Source organism: Drosophila suzukii, chromosome 3 (assembly GCF_043229965.1).
Source record: "Drosophila suzukii chromosome 3, CBGP_Dsuzu_IsoJpt1.0, whole genome shotgun sequence".
In the NCBI taxonomy this organism is placed as follows: Eukaryota; Metazoa; Arthropoda; class Insecta; order Diptera; family Drosophilidae; genus Drosophila; species Drosophila suzukii.
In genome coordinates, this window is record NC_092082.1 from 55,530,298 (window position 1) to 55,544,397 (window position 14,100).

The 14,100-nt window shown below is 40.9% G+C and overlaps 2 long non-coding RNA genes across 4 annotated transcripts; both read right to left on the minus strand.

Annotated features, from left to right (window-relative positions):
* Window positions 1-1,656: 1,656 nt before the first annotated feature.
* Window positions 1,657-1,843, minus strand: LOC139353212 (uncharacterized). The gene is made up of 2 exons (XR_011604385.1): window positions 1,744-1,843; window positions 1,657-1,689 (listed from the first exon to the last, which is right to left on the minus strand). It is a non-coding gene; the product is annotated as an uncharacterized lncRNA (long non-coding RNA).
* A 3,437-nt stretch (window positions 1,844-5,280) lies between these two features.
* On the minus strand, window positions 5,281-8,878 carry LOC139353110 (uncharacterized). Of its 3 annotated transcripts, none has more exons than XR_011604257.1 (3): window positions 8,312-8,381; window positions 8,193-8,257; window positions 5,281-8,133 (listed from the first exon to the last, which is right to left on the minus strand). It is a non-coding gene; the product is annotated as an uncharacterized lncRNA (long non-coding RNA). The 3 variants fall into 3 exon arrangements; XR_011604258.1 differs by having other exon boundaries at window positions 5,281-5,638; window positions 5,694-8,133; window positions 8,193-8,364; XR_011604256.1 differs by having other exon boundaries at window positions 8,193-8,878.
* Window positions 8,879-14,100: the final 5,222 nt, after the last annotated feature.

The following is a 14,100-nucleotide window of genomic DNA, read 5'->3' on the forward strand; positions in this document are numbered from 1 at the left end:
ATCGGAAGTCGAGCGTCCTTGTATACGCTCCTCACATCTTGTCGACGCAAGCTCTGCATCGGCAAACTCAAATTCGAAACGGCATACACATTTCTCAGTACATGTCGGTGGACTTGCCTGATCCACTAATTTGCAGATGTACCACGCTAGTAGGCTCCCTGGTGGCTATACCTCCAAACCATTGTATATCCAATAAACCGTTGGCAGTCCAAGACTGCATGTTGCCTTTCACAAATTGGGCAACTTCTTTGGCAATTTTCCTGTTGCTCTTCCTGATCCCGGTCGATGCTAGCATGAAGGACTCGACGTCTCGCCTCCTTTCCAGATCCACCAATATCTGCTACCACGCAGACCACGTTCGCATAGTCCGTCAGCCACGAACTAAAATCCACAATACTTGGAAAGGGCTTGATTGTAACAGCATGCCTTGCCCAGTCCACTCGTTTGCTTGTTGGGAGTTTGGCCACAAGGTCTTCCATCAGGGTTGGGTTACCCAAATGCTGCTCTGCCTTCGCTGACCGCAAAGTTACTCATATGCGTGGCATATGTGACAAGCTTTCCCAGACTGTGCTCCGATATTGAAGGCACATCTCGGATGCTGTTGAGCTGACTGCGTATAAGCTGCTCCGATCGGCCATATCTAAAACGCAGCTGCTCCACTACTGCATTCACATTGCTTGGGTGAATCAATAGCGACTTTACTGTCTCACGCGCTTCATCCTTTAACGCTTTTAGTAACCTCTGATTAATCTCCAGATCCGTACAGTTGGACGCCCGCGTCGTCTCCGTAAACGCGCAGTAGAAGATGGGCCAATCCTCCGACTTTCCTCCGAACGTAGGCAGCTCGGGAAGCTTTCGTGGTGCCCAGCTTCCATTTCCTCCGAGGGCCGTCGTCCATCCACCGACTCCGAGAGACGACACTCCTCCTAATGTTCCGCCAGCCACTTCACTATATGGCTCCGAACCATGCGCTGAAACCCTTGTGACGCGTAGCTGCTTCTCGTCGTGCAGTTCTCTGTAACTGTACACGGTACCGTTTGAGATCCGCTCCAAGATGGCGGTCTCACTGATGCCACACTTGTTGAGTTAGGTACGAACAAGCCGGTTGCAAATGGCGGCTGGCTCGCACTCACGGCACTCGATATAGCGGGATCAGCGCGATCCGTATTTGCGCCACAAGCGCGCTCCAAATCCTTCTCCAGCTCGGCGATCCTCTCCAAGAGGTCGGCACCTTGGGTTTCCTGCTCTGCGATTGCCTAGAGCCCATGTTGGTGGCACCTATACTTGCCGACTGGCTGGATGGCGCCGGGGCTCCACTGCCTCGGCCGCCAAACGCTGCGGAACCAAAACACTGGTATCTGTTTGCGCCGTCGCACTCACGTTTTCCTGTCCATCGTTCAGACGAGGACTCCTTCTGGAGGAAAGCTGTATCATCTTCCTGCAGGCATTTATCCCACGACGTATCCAGTGACGCCAGTTGCGTCCAAATATGGCCAAGCGCGTTCCGGCAACTCTCTAGCTAATGACCGCCAAATGCCAAAGCCATAAGCGCAAGTCGCCAAGTCAGTCCTACACAGTACGCCTGACTGTAGATTAGGATCCACGGCCTACAGTATACACGAACCCGATCCACAACAAGCAAGGGCAACGCTTGAATTTAGGACTGTAAGGCATAGTATACATTTTATTCTGCGGGAGATTACAAATTTAATTACAATGGCTTAAAATGTAACAGTTTCTAACCGCAGTATAACCTCCCACACTCCATGACTTTCAACAATTCAACGAGTGCGGCATATTCTAGTGTGCCCAATTGCTCCATCAGGGCACAATACCAACTCCTATCGATTAAATACTGACTTAACTATCGGGCTCAAATTAGACATGCGACAATTTGTATATTTAAGCCTAGTAATCAGATCGGCTAAGAGTTTCAATGTCCGTCAAATTAGCGTCGGTGACTTAGCGGCGCTGGCGGAACGGTGGAATCTGGAACATGGGGCCAATTTTTATTTTTTGTTTTTCTCGGCTTTTTGGGGCCGAATCGAAAAATATTAAATGCAGAATTGTTTAGAATAAAAATATCTATCGATCTAGATAGTTTGCAAACATATCCGTCTTCTAGAAATTTATTAAAAATCTATTTAAAAAATCGGGTCCCCACAATTTCGTCTATTGCTCCCCTCACAGAGGTTGTACCAATATGCACGGTAAACCTGGTTATTGGGCGTTAATTCAAGTTTCTTGTCAGAAAATATCATTAAGCGAAAGCCGTCAGTTTTTGAGAAAATAGCTTAACAGTGAAGGCACCTCGGATTTTCCCCATACAAAAAAGGGGGGCAAATAGTAAATTGCACAGGGCTCCACTCTCCGACGTTGTACCAACATGCACGGTATATTGGCAGATTGGGGATCGCCTAAAGCAAGTTCAGTGCAAAAATCATAACGATAAAGCCGTCAGTTTTTGAGAAAATCGCTTTACAGTGGGGGAAGATAAATAATTAAAAGAAGTGGTGCCAGATTAAAATTTGAACCAGTAAGTTCCAAGACATGAACCACTATGTAAAAAATGTATTCAGGACACTAACCATATGGCAAAAAATTATGTTTCGACGCTACCTCTATTTTCAATTAATTTGACTTTCACAGACGTTGTACCAACATGCACGGTACCACGTTGGAAAGGAAATTCATTTTACTAATTAACAAATGTGGTTCGGCAAACGAAAAGCCGTCAGTTTTTGAGAAAAAAGCATAATGCGTGGTTTGCATCTCATTTGTAACAAAATTGTTCACCCTGTTCTAAGCTCCCAAGACACTAACCATATGGGAAAAAAATAATGTTTCGACGCTATCTCTATTTTCAATTAATTTGACTTTCACAGACATTGTACCAACATGCACGGTACCACGTTGGAAAGGAAATTCATTTTACTAATTAACAAATGTGGTTCGGCAAACGAAAAGCCGTCAGTTTTTGAGAAAAAAGCATAATGCGAGGTTTGCATCTCATTTGTAACAAAATTGTTCACCCTGTTCTAAGCTCCCAAGACACTAACCATATGGGAAAAAAATAATGTTCGACGCTATCTCTATTTTCAATTAATTTGACTTTCACAGACGTTGTACCAACATGCACGGTACCACGTTGGAAAGGAAATTCATTTTACTAATTAACAAATGTGGTTCGGCAAACGAAAAGCCGTCAGTTTTTGAGAAAAACGCATAGTGCGTTGTGGGCATCTCATTTTTACCAAAATTTTAGCTAGGAACACATTAACCTTATATCGATACCCTATATCGATACTTCGATAAAAACGAATGCACGAGGCCTGGAGAAGAAATAATTAATATATTTTACTAAAACTCTTAAAATGGGAATTTCTAATAAACTACTGACCCGATTTTAATAAATAATACATCAAATTGATCAGGTGTGCGAGTATAATCGAAGGTATGTCTTTATTTCGTTGAAAATATTATTAAACATAATTTCGTTTTTATGTATTATGGCGCCAAGACGTTGCCAGAGCGCAAGGGCAGCTCCTTCAAATGCACGAGGGCTGGAGAAGAAATAATTAATATATTTTACTGAAACTCTTAAAATGTGAATTTCTAGTAAAATAGTAAACTACTATTTCAATAAATAATATATCAAATTGATCAGGCATGTCTTTAATTCATTAAAAATATTCTTTAACACAAGTCCGATTTTATCGGACTTTTTTTTTTATTTTACTAGTGTATTTTATAAAAAAAAAATTTTTAATGAAAATCGGTGGGAAACAGCAGGTTAATGTGTTCCTAGCTAAAATTTTGGTAAAAATGAGATGCCCACAACGCACTATGCGTTTTTCTCAAAAACTGACGGCTTTTCGTTTGCCGAACCACATTTGTTAATTAGTAAAATGAATTTCCTTTCCAACGTGGTACCGTGCATGTTGGTACAACGTCTGTGAAAGTCAAATTAATTGAAAATAGAGATAGCGTCGAACATTATTTTTTTCCCATATGGTTAGTGTCTTGGGAGCTTAGAACAGGGTGAACAATTTTGTTACAAATGAGATGCAAACCTCGCATTATGCTTTTTTCTCAAAAACTGACGGCTTTTCGTTTGCCGAACCACATTTGTTAATTAGTAAAATGAATTTCCTTTCCAACGTGGTACCGTGCATGTTGGTACAACGTCTGTGAAAGTCAAATTAATTGAAAATAGAGATAGCGTCGAAACATTATTTTTTTCCCATATGGTTAGTGTCTTGGGAGCTTAGAACAGGGTGAACAATTTTGTTACAAATGAGATGCAAACCACGCATTATGCTTTTTTCTCAAAAACTGACGGCTTTTCGTTTGCCGAACCACATTTGTTAATTAGTAAAATGAATTTCCTTTCCAACGTGGTACCGTGCATGTTGGTACAACGTCTGTGAAAGTCAAATTAATTGAAAATAGAGGTAGCGTCGAAACATAATTTTTTGCCATATGGTTAGTGTCCTGAATACATTTTTTACATAGTGGTTCATGTCTTGGAACTTACTGGTTCAAATTTTAATCTGGCACCACTTCTTTTAATTATTTATCTTCCCCCACTGTAAAGCGATTTTCTCAAAAACTGACGGCTTTATCGTTATGATTTTTGCACTGAACTTGCTTTAGGCGATCCCCAATCTGCCAATATACCGTGCATGTTGGTACAACGTCTGAGAGTGGAGCCCTGTGCGATTTACTATTTGCCCCCCTTTTTTGTATGGGGAAAATCCGAGGTGCCTTCACTGTTAAGCTATTTTCTCAAAAACTGACGGCTTTCGCTTAATGATATTTTCTGACAAGAAACTTGAATTAACGCCCAATAACCAGGTTTACCGTGCATATTGGTACAACCTCTGTGAGGGGAGCAATAGACGAAATTGTGGGGACCCGATTTTTTAAATAGATTTTTAATAAATTTCTAGAAGACGGATATGTTTGCAAACTATCTAGATCGATAGATATTTTTATTCTAAACAATTCTGCATTTAATATTTTTCGATTCGGCCCCAAAAAGCCGAGAAAAACAAAGATTCCACCGTTCCGCCAGCGCCGCTAAGTCACCGACGCTAATTTGACGGACATAGAGTTTCACTAGTCGAAAAATCTTATTCTTTGTAGTGTGACCGAAGTTTTCAAAGTTCACCCGCAATGCATATAGCATGGTCTTACTGTCAAGCAGTTGGGTTTGAAATTTAAATTTAAAAAGGAGTCTGCTGGTACACAAAGAAATTAAAATAAAAATAAATCGAATGTTCAACGAATGTTTTTATTTATGTAAATTAGTAGTTTAAAGCTTCCTTCTCGTCCCACGGATGCTAGACCATCTTTCCCGCTCCACCGCAGTCCAGCTCAGAGTCTCAATAGGCATATTGGACCTTGAGGAAGTGGGAGCCGGATTGGGAACGGGGTTGATCCGCTGATGCCGCAGGAAGTCGCCCAGGATCCTGGCAGTGGCTGGCTATGGCTTCTCCAACTGTTCCTTAGCGGGCGCTCTGTTTTCCTCCTCCCTATAGAAGCCAGCGTGTCCTCCAGCTCCGCTTAAGCTGCCAAGTAGCTGGTGGTGGTGGTGTCCGGAGTCCTAATGGAAAGGTCGTCGTGGATCGTATTACTGGTGGATACTTCTATTAGTACAACGCGACCAAATTCTTTTGGCCAGATCTTACTTTCTTTGCAAGGACGCGCCCAGCAGGACGTCCATGTAGAGATCGAAGTCCCACTCGGCATGTTCCGTCCCACTGGGATTCTCTAGTGGATCTCCTCCAGCACTTCAACTATTCTGGGAATTTTCCCCTTTTGTGGAATTGCTTCCTGTCGGTGAAATCCCACAATAAAGGGCATAAGCTTGAATTTGGCGTTCTATTTCATCTGCACTGAGCTCCCGCATTCGATTTTGGTGTTTTCCTTCCATTTTTAATTTTTAGTTTCCACATCGCCATTGCACGAACACCGCCAAAGATGAAATTTCTTATTCTTTGGGCCGCGGCTAATGGCGTTCATCGAAAATTCACTCGAGAAATCTGGTATTTTTCTGGTATTTCCTTAGCTCATCTGAGTACCGCGCTGAAAAACAGACCCGACGAAAAGCGTTAGCCGCGTATTTGCCTCTCGCTCACTGCTCGTTGTCGACCATCGTCACCGAAGAACCTTCATTCAGCAGGGCGTATGTATCCACCTGCTTCCCACCTCCGTATAGCGTCACCGGCAGTACACGGAACAGTAGTCGTTCTCTGTCCTCGTCGACAAAGCTTAAATTCGTTTCCGGCGTCGGTTGAGCATCCGCTGATGACAATGTTCCTTCATCCACTCGTACGCCTTGCCTTGGTCCAAACGCCCGTTGGTCCCGATCGTTGCTTCTCTAATTGCCGCCTCGCTGTGGCGGTCTCCTGAAGCCGTTGTCCGCTCCCTGCAGAAGTCGATGATGCTTCCTCCAGCATCCATTAAGAGGGCACTCTCCTGTCGCAGTGCAGGATCCCGTCATGTGCCCGATCCTCAGACACATAAAACATAGTCGGTGTCTTCTGGCTAGCCTCAACCTCTCTGTAGGCGCGGCTCCAATAAACCGTTGGCAGTCCAAGACTGCATGTTGCCTTTCACAAATTGGGCAACTTCTTTGGCAATTTTCCTGTTGCTCTTCCTGATCCCGGTCGATGCTAGCATGAAGCACTCGACGCCTCGCCTCCTTTCCAGATCCACTAATATCTGCTACCACGCAGACCACGTTCGCATAGTCCGTCAGCCACGAACTAAAATCCACAATACTTGGAAAGGGCTTGATTGTAACAGCATGCCTTGCCCAGTCCACTCGTTTGCTTGTTGGGAGTTTGGCCACAAGGTCTTCCATCAGGGTTGGGTTACCCAAATGCTGCTCTGCCTTCGCTGACCGCAAAGTTACTCATATGCGTGGCATATGTGACAAGCTTTCCCAGACTGTGCTCCGATATTGAAGGCACATCTCGGATGCTGTTGAGCTGACTGCGTATAAGCTGCTCCGATCGGCCATATCTAAAACGCAGCTGCTCCACTACTGCATTCACATTGCTTGGGTGAATCAATAGCGACTTTACTGTCTCACGCGCTTCATCCTTTAACGCTTTTAGTAACCTCTGATTAATCTCCAGATCCGTACAGTTGGACGCCCGCGTCGTCTCCGTAAACGCGCAGTAAAAGATGGGCCAATCCTCCGACTTTCCTCCGAACGTAGGCAGCTCGGGAAGCCTTCGCGGTGCCCAGCTTCCATTTCCTCCGAGGGCCGTCGTCCATCCACCGACTCCGAGAGACGACACTCCTCCTAATGTTCCGCCAGCCACTTCACTATATGGCTCCGAACCATGCGCTGAAACCCTTGTGACGCGTAGCTGCTTCTCGTCGTCCAGTTCTCTGTAACTGTACACGGTACCGTTTGAGATCCGCTCCAAGATGGCGGTCTCACTGATGCCACACTTGTTGGGTTAGGTACGAACAAGCCGGTTGCAAATGGCGGCTGGCTCGCACTCACGGCACCCGATATAGCGGGATCAGCGCGATCCGTATTTGCGCCGCAAGCGCTCTAAATCCTTCTCCAGCTCGGCGATCCTCTCCAAGAGGTCGGCACCTTGGGTTTCCTGCTCTGCGATTGCCCAGAGCCCATGTTGGTGGCACCTATACTTGCCGACTGGCTGGATGGCGCCGGGGCTCCACTGCCTCTGCCGCCAAACGCTGCGGAACCAAAACACTGGTATCTGTTTGCGCCGTCGCACTCACGTTTTCCTGTCCATCGTTCAGACGAGGACTCCTTCTGGGGGAAAGCTGCATCATCTTCCTCCAGGCACTTATCCCACGACGTATCCAGTGACGCCAGTTGCGTCCAAATATGGACTGCGCTGCCTGCGCCAAATGCGACCCACGCCTGGGGTCCGATGGAATTCTCCGGGTGATCGAATTAATCCGCTCCAAGCGGTGTCCAACGCCAATGTGCGTTCCAGTGCAGTCCGCTGGTCCACTCGGTCGGGTTTTCTATGTACACGGACAAGCGCGTTCCAAAGCCATAAGCGCAAGTCGCCAAGTCAGTCCTACCTCAACACAGTACGCCAGACTGTAGGTTAGGATCCACGGCAGTCCGCCTTCCTGCTAATAAAAGACCACTGTCGAAACAAAAATGGGAGCTGCCTACAATATACACGAACCCGATCCACAACAAGCAAGGGCAACGCTTGAATGTAGGACTGTATGGCATAGTATACATTTTATTCTGTGGGAGATTACAAATTTAATTACAATGGCTTAAAATATAACAGTTTCTAACCGCAGTATAACCTCCCACACTCCATGACTATCAACAATTCAACGAGTGCTCCATATTCTAGTGTGCCCAATTGCTCCATCAGGGCACAATACCAATTCCTATCGATTAAATACTGACTTAACTATCGGGCTCAAATTAGACATGCGACAATTAGTATATTTACCTTTTAGAACTGTGTATAAACCCTTTGCGGGATTTTCTTTGGCACAAACCATTTCATCATCCCCTTTCGGCTAACGGAACCCATTGAATACCTTCAAAATTTACGTACTTTAAACTAAGATCAATGCACAACATCTTAAACTTAATGTAGCACTTACCTGACTTTGTTATATTAACTTAAAGAAACGATTAAAGTAACTCTGCTGCGCACAATTACAATGGATGCTTTTCTTGCAATCACTCAAACAGAATACACCAAGTCTTCTTCTCACCCGTTTACCTGATTTCTTATGTTTTCTCTATACCACCTATACCCTTTCTAGACCGAAAAATATCCGACTATATAATTTTTACTTCTTGAGTAAAAAATACAATATGAATTTTTTTAAAAATCTTAATACTAAAATGTTTTAAATGTTAAAATCAATTTTAACGGACTAAATTTCTATAACTTAACAAAAAAATTATATTTTAATACAAATGTATAATACGTAAGCATAGCATTAAAAGAAAATTTAATTTACTTAATTTTACTATAATCAAATAATTTATTTTTATAAAACAATATTATTGTTTTTCTTATACCCGTTACTTGTAGAGTAAAAGGGTAAACTAGATTCGTCGGAAATTATGTAACAGGCAGAAGGAAACGTTTCCGATATTCTTGATCAGGATCTCTAGCTGAGTCGATCTAGCCATGTCCGTCTGTCCGTCTGACCGTCTGTGTCTCTGTCCGTCTGTTACTGTCCGTATGAACGCTGAGATCTCGGAAACTATAGGAGCTACAATACTGGTTTTAGGCATGCAGATTCCTGAGATTCCTGCGCAGCGCAAGTTTGTTTCAGCAATGTGCCACGCCCACTCTAACGCCCAAAAACCGCCCAAAACTGAGACTCCTACAGTTTTAATGCAAGAATAAAAATTGTAACTTAAATGTATTGTTATGTATGTACATGCGAAAGCGTGTATATGTGTAGAGGCTGTGTCAGCGTGAAAACAAAATTAATAAGTATGTATATCTAACAATAAACAATATTGCATTTAAACATAAACATATTTAAAATGTACATGCCTATTAGTTATTTTTTCTACGCCGCCCTGCAAAGTCGCTTCTCATGTACATACATACATATGTATGTATAGACGATGCACATGATTTCCATTGCTTTTCAATTGAATACCTTCAAAATTTACGTACTTTAAACTAAGATCAATGCAAAACATCTAAAACTTAATGTAGCACTTAACTGACTTTATTATATTAACTTAAAGAAACGATTTAAGTAACTCTGCTGCGCACAATTACAATGGATGCTTTTCTTGCAATCACTCAAACAGAATACACCAAGTCTTCTTCTCACCCGTTTACCTGATTTCTTTTGTTTTCTCTATACCATACCCATACCTATACCCTTTCTAAACCGAAAAATATCCGACTATATAATTTTTACTTCTTGAGTAAAAAATACAATATGAATTTTTTTTGAAAATGTTAATACTAAAATGTTTTAAATGTTAAAATCAATTTTAACGGACTAAATTTCTATAACTAAACTAAAAATACGATACGATGTACCCCTACAGAAGTTATCGACGCTCATCGACGATCTACCGGAGAATTTTATTTTCCAGTTACCTATAATAAGACTTAAGGGATCCGTAATATAGAAGTATAAACTGCTATATTTATTACAACATTTATTATGTTCGTAATTGGCCTTTTTAACATAGCGTCGGCTTTACATTCGATTACTTGAAGTTGGTTGGGATCAATATCGATACTTAACATTTAAGCAGAGTTGCCAGGTTGTCCACTTTACAACAGGAGATACTTTTAGATGCTAATGACTATTAAACAGCTAGCCGTTACATTCAAATACTTGTTGGTATACAGTTACAGCAAAGAGTTATACTTACATATATCTATTCATAGCAAAGTTACACTTAGTCATACTTATAGCAAGGCACTTATCCTACTACAAACAGCCCATCCTAGTTCGGTTGCGGCCGAATACGGTCCTTCTTTGGCAAACCGTCTTGTCCTCAATGGCAATCCTAAAAGGCCATGATCCAGTCCAATCAGCAGCCCTCATAGGGCTTTATCGGAAGTCGAGCGTCCTTGTATACGCTCCTCACATCTTGTCGACGCAAGCTCTGCATTGTTTTTCTTATACCCGTTACTTGTAGAGTTAAAGGGTAAACTAGATTCGTCGGAAAGTATGTAACAGGCAGAAGGAAACGTTTCCGATCCCATAAAGTAATTATATTCTTGATCAGGATCTCTAGCCGAGTCGATCTAGCCATGTCCGTCTGTCCGTCTGACCGTCTGTCACTCTGTCCGTATGAACGCTGAGATCTCGGAAACTATAGGAGCTACAATACTGGTTTTAGGCATAATCTGCATGCCTGAGATTCCTGCGCAGCGCAAGTTTGTTTCAGCAATGTGCCACGCCCACTCTAACGCCCAAAAACCGCCCAAAACTGAGACTCCTACAGTTTTGATGCAGGAATAAAAATTGTAACTTAAATGTATTGTTATGTATATACATGGATACGTATGCGAAAGCGTGTATATGTGTAGAGGCTGTGTCAGCGTGAAAACAAAAATAATAAGTATGTACATCTAACAATAAACAAGATTGCATTTAAACATAAACATATTTAAAATATACATGCCTATTAGTTATTTTTGCTACGCCGCCCTGCAAAGTCGCTTCTCATGTACATACATACATATGTATGTATAGACGATGCACATGATTTCCATTGCTTTTAATAAATTTTGCATATTCTTGAATGTCTTTCACAAATTTTTTGTTATTACTCAATTAGTTAGGGTTTCAAATTTTAGTGAGCACTTTCAAGCTTATATGGTGGATGCCGAACTGGAATCTTATACGATTGTATTAAAACTATAATAATAAGTTAATCACAACTAAGAAATTTTAGTAAATAAGTATACAAAAGTAAAAAAATGACCCAATGTATATATATAGATATATCTAAAATTATGTGTTAAGAAGAAATACTGTAAATATTTTGTACAAACTGTAAATAGGTAATAAAACGTATATGAAAATAAAATAAAATAAATAATAAAAAATGTGGTATATTATTTTTTATTAAAAATTGTCTTTGACTTTATAATATTAAATTAACAATAATATCAATTTGGTAGATTTAATATCCAATCTATAATATCAAATTTACAACAAAAATATTTCAAAAAATTGATACCGCTTAATGTAAAAATGATATTACTGAAATATCGTTCTTACCATTTCGAACATATCAAATTGATATGTGCCGTATTAAGGCCGAATTTACACTGGATTTCATCAAATTGGCCATCGTTTCAAATCAATTTTTATACCCGTTACTCGTAGAGTAAAAGGGTATACTAGATTCATCGGAAAGTATGTAACAGGCAGAAGGAACCGGATCAGGATCACTAGCCGAGTCGATCTAGCCATGTCCGTCTGTCTGTCTGTTCATCCGGATGAACGCTGAGATCTCGTGCAGATTCCTGAGCTTCTTAGGCAGAGCTTCTTTGTTTCAGCAAAGTGCCACGCCCACTCTAACGCCCACAAACCGCCCAAAACTGTGGCTCCTACAGTTTTGAAGCTAGAATAAAAATTTTAACTGAAATGTATTGTTCTCATCAATACCTATCGATTGACCGAAAAATTGACCGCCCAAACCTGTGTCGCCCACAATTTTCATGCTCGATAAAAAATTTGAACTGAAATGTATTGGTCTCGTCAATACCTATCGATTGATCAAAAAAAAAGTTTGCCACGCCCACTTTAACTTTTAATTAGGCATGCGTCATTTCCTCGGCTGGTTCGTTCTCCAAACTCTGAGAGTAGAATTCATGGATTTTGTGATGCCAGCATAGAAGCATATGGTGCCTGTGTCTACATCGATTGGAACGGCCGATCTCAATTACTTTGCTCAAAGTCAAGGGTAGCCCCCTTGAAAACACTCACTGTGCTTAAGCTGGAACTGTGTGGGGCGGAACACCTGTCTAGGCTCATCGCAGAAGTGGCTGGGACGAGTGCATTTGAGGGAAAGGTTTACTGCTGGAGCGACTCTGCTGTTGCGCTTTCATGGATCCGAGACGAGCCGTCCAGATTTAATATTTTTGTAGCGAATCGAGTAGCTGCCATTCAAGAGCTAACTGAGTCAGTGGACTTTTTCATTAAAAAATTTTTTTTTCTTATTTAAAATGATATCTATAGAGATTTTTAAAAATGGTAAATAAATATAAGTTTAATAGTAAATTTAAAAGTGGAATAAATAACATAAAGGTTACAATTAAATTTTTACTATGTCCACGTGGACATTTACCTCGTCCCCCCCTCTGTCATCATCACATCCGATGTTCGTCTATATGCAAATGTGTGTGTTAGGTCGTTCTTTATCAGGACTAATGTACACAGGTGCGTCTATCAGTTGCATCGGTTGAAATATTGCAAGAAAATATTCCTCACAGCCCAGTCGGACCGTCAGGCATGTGGTGCCTGATTCCACAATAATTTCCATAGGAAAAATTCAGGGGTTGGCACCACGTGAACTTTTTCAGGATGTTTCAGGTGGAATTTTTTCGACGAAGCGTTCGCTGCTCGTGTACATAGGAAATTCCATAGGACAAAGTCAGGGGAAAATATTCCATTAGAAGCGAGCGCAAATCAATCTAGTTTTAAAGCAAACTGTATATAAATTTGTTCTCCCCGATAATTTAAAACCTAATCAAAAGGTAAAAACTTAGTAAGGGCTCAGTACCCAACCAATCACAAAAGAGAGTCGGAGAAAGTAATAGTGGACAATCAAGAATTCAAGTAGACGAAAATTATCAACAAAATAAAGAGTACAAAGAAGTAGATATTTATGATGAAAATGAAAATTTTCCAATGCAAGCCTCGGACCAATTACATACATAGAAATAACTATAAATAGTCATAATTACCGTTGCGTCGTCGATACCGGTTCATCAATTAACTTAATGAAAAAGAATTTTCTTAACGGGAGCATACATAAAGATCCGACAATTATACGCACTATGACAGGTCATTATGAACTAAATGAATTTGTAAAAGTTGCACCTAATAGTTTATTTACTCAAGAACAAATATTTTTTATTCACGACTTTTCTTCCAATTATGATATACTACTAGGACGGAAGTTAATAGAGGCAAACCAGGCAAACATTGATTTTTTAAATAATCGCATTTAAATAATACACACAAACATTAGTTTGAAAAATCCAACACAAATAAATGATTTTGAGGCACTGCTAAAATCTAAAAACTATACTGATAAAATAAATTATGCTGTTCAAAATGAATTAGCAGAGGGAAAAAATTATAGTTTAGAACACTTAAATGAAGAAGAAAAAGTTAAATTATTAAAATTAATTATCCAATATAAATGCATTCAATATCGTGATGGTGAAAATTTTACCTTTACGAATGTTGTTAGGCATGAAATAAAAACTCATCATGAAAATCCAATTTATAAAAAACCGTACGGGTATCCTTTTTCAAATGAAGAAGAAGTTGAGTCTCAAATACAGGATATGTTAAAGCAAGGAATAATTAGGTACAGCCAATCACCTTATTGCAGTC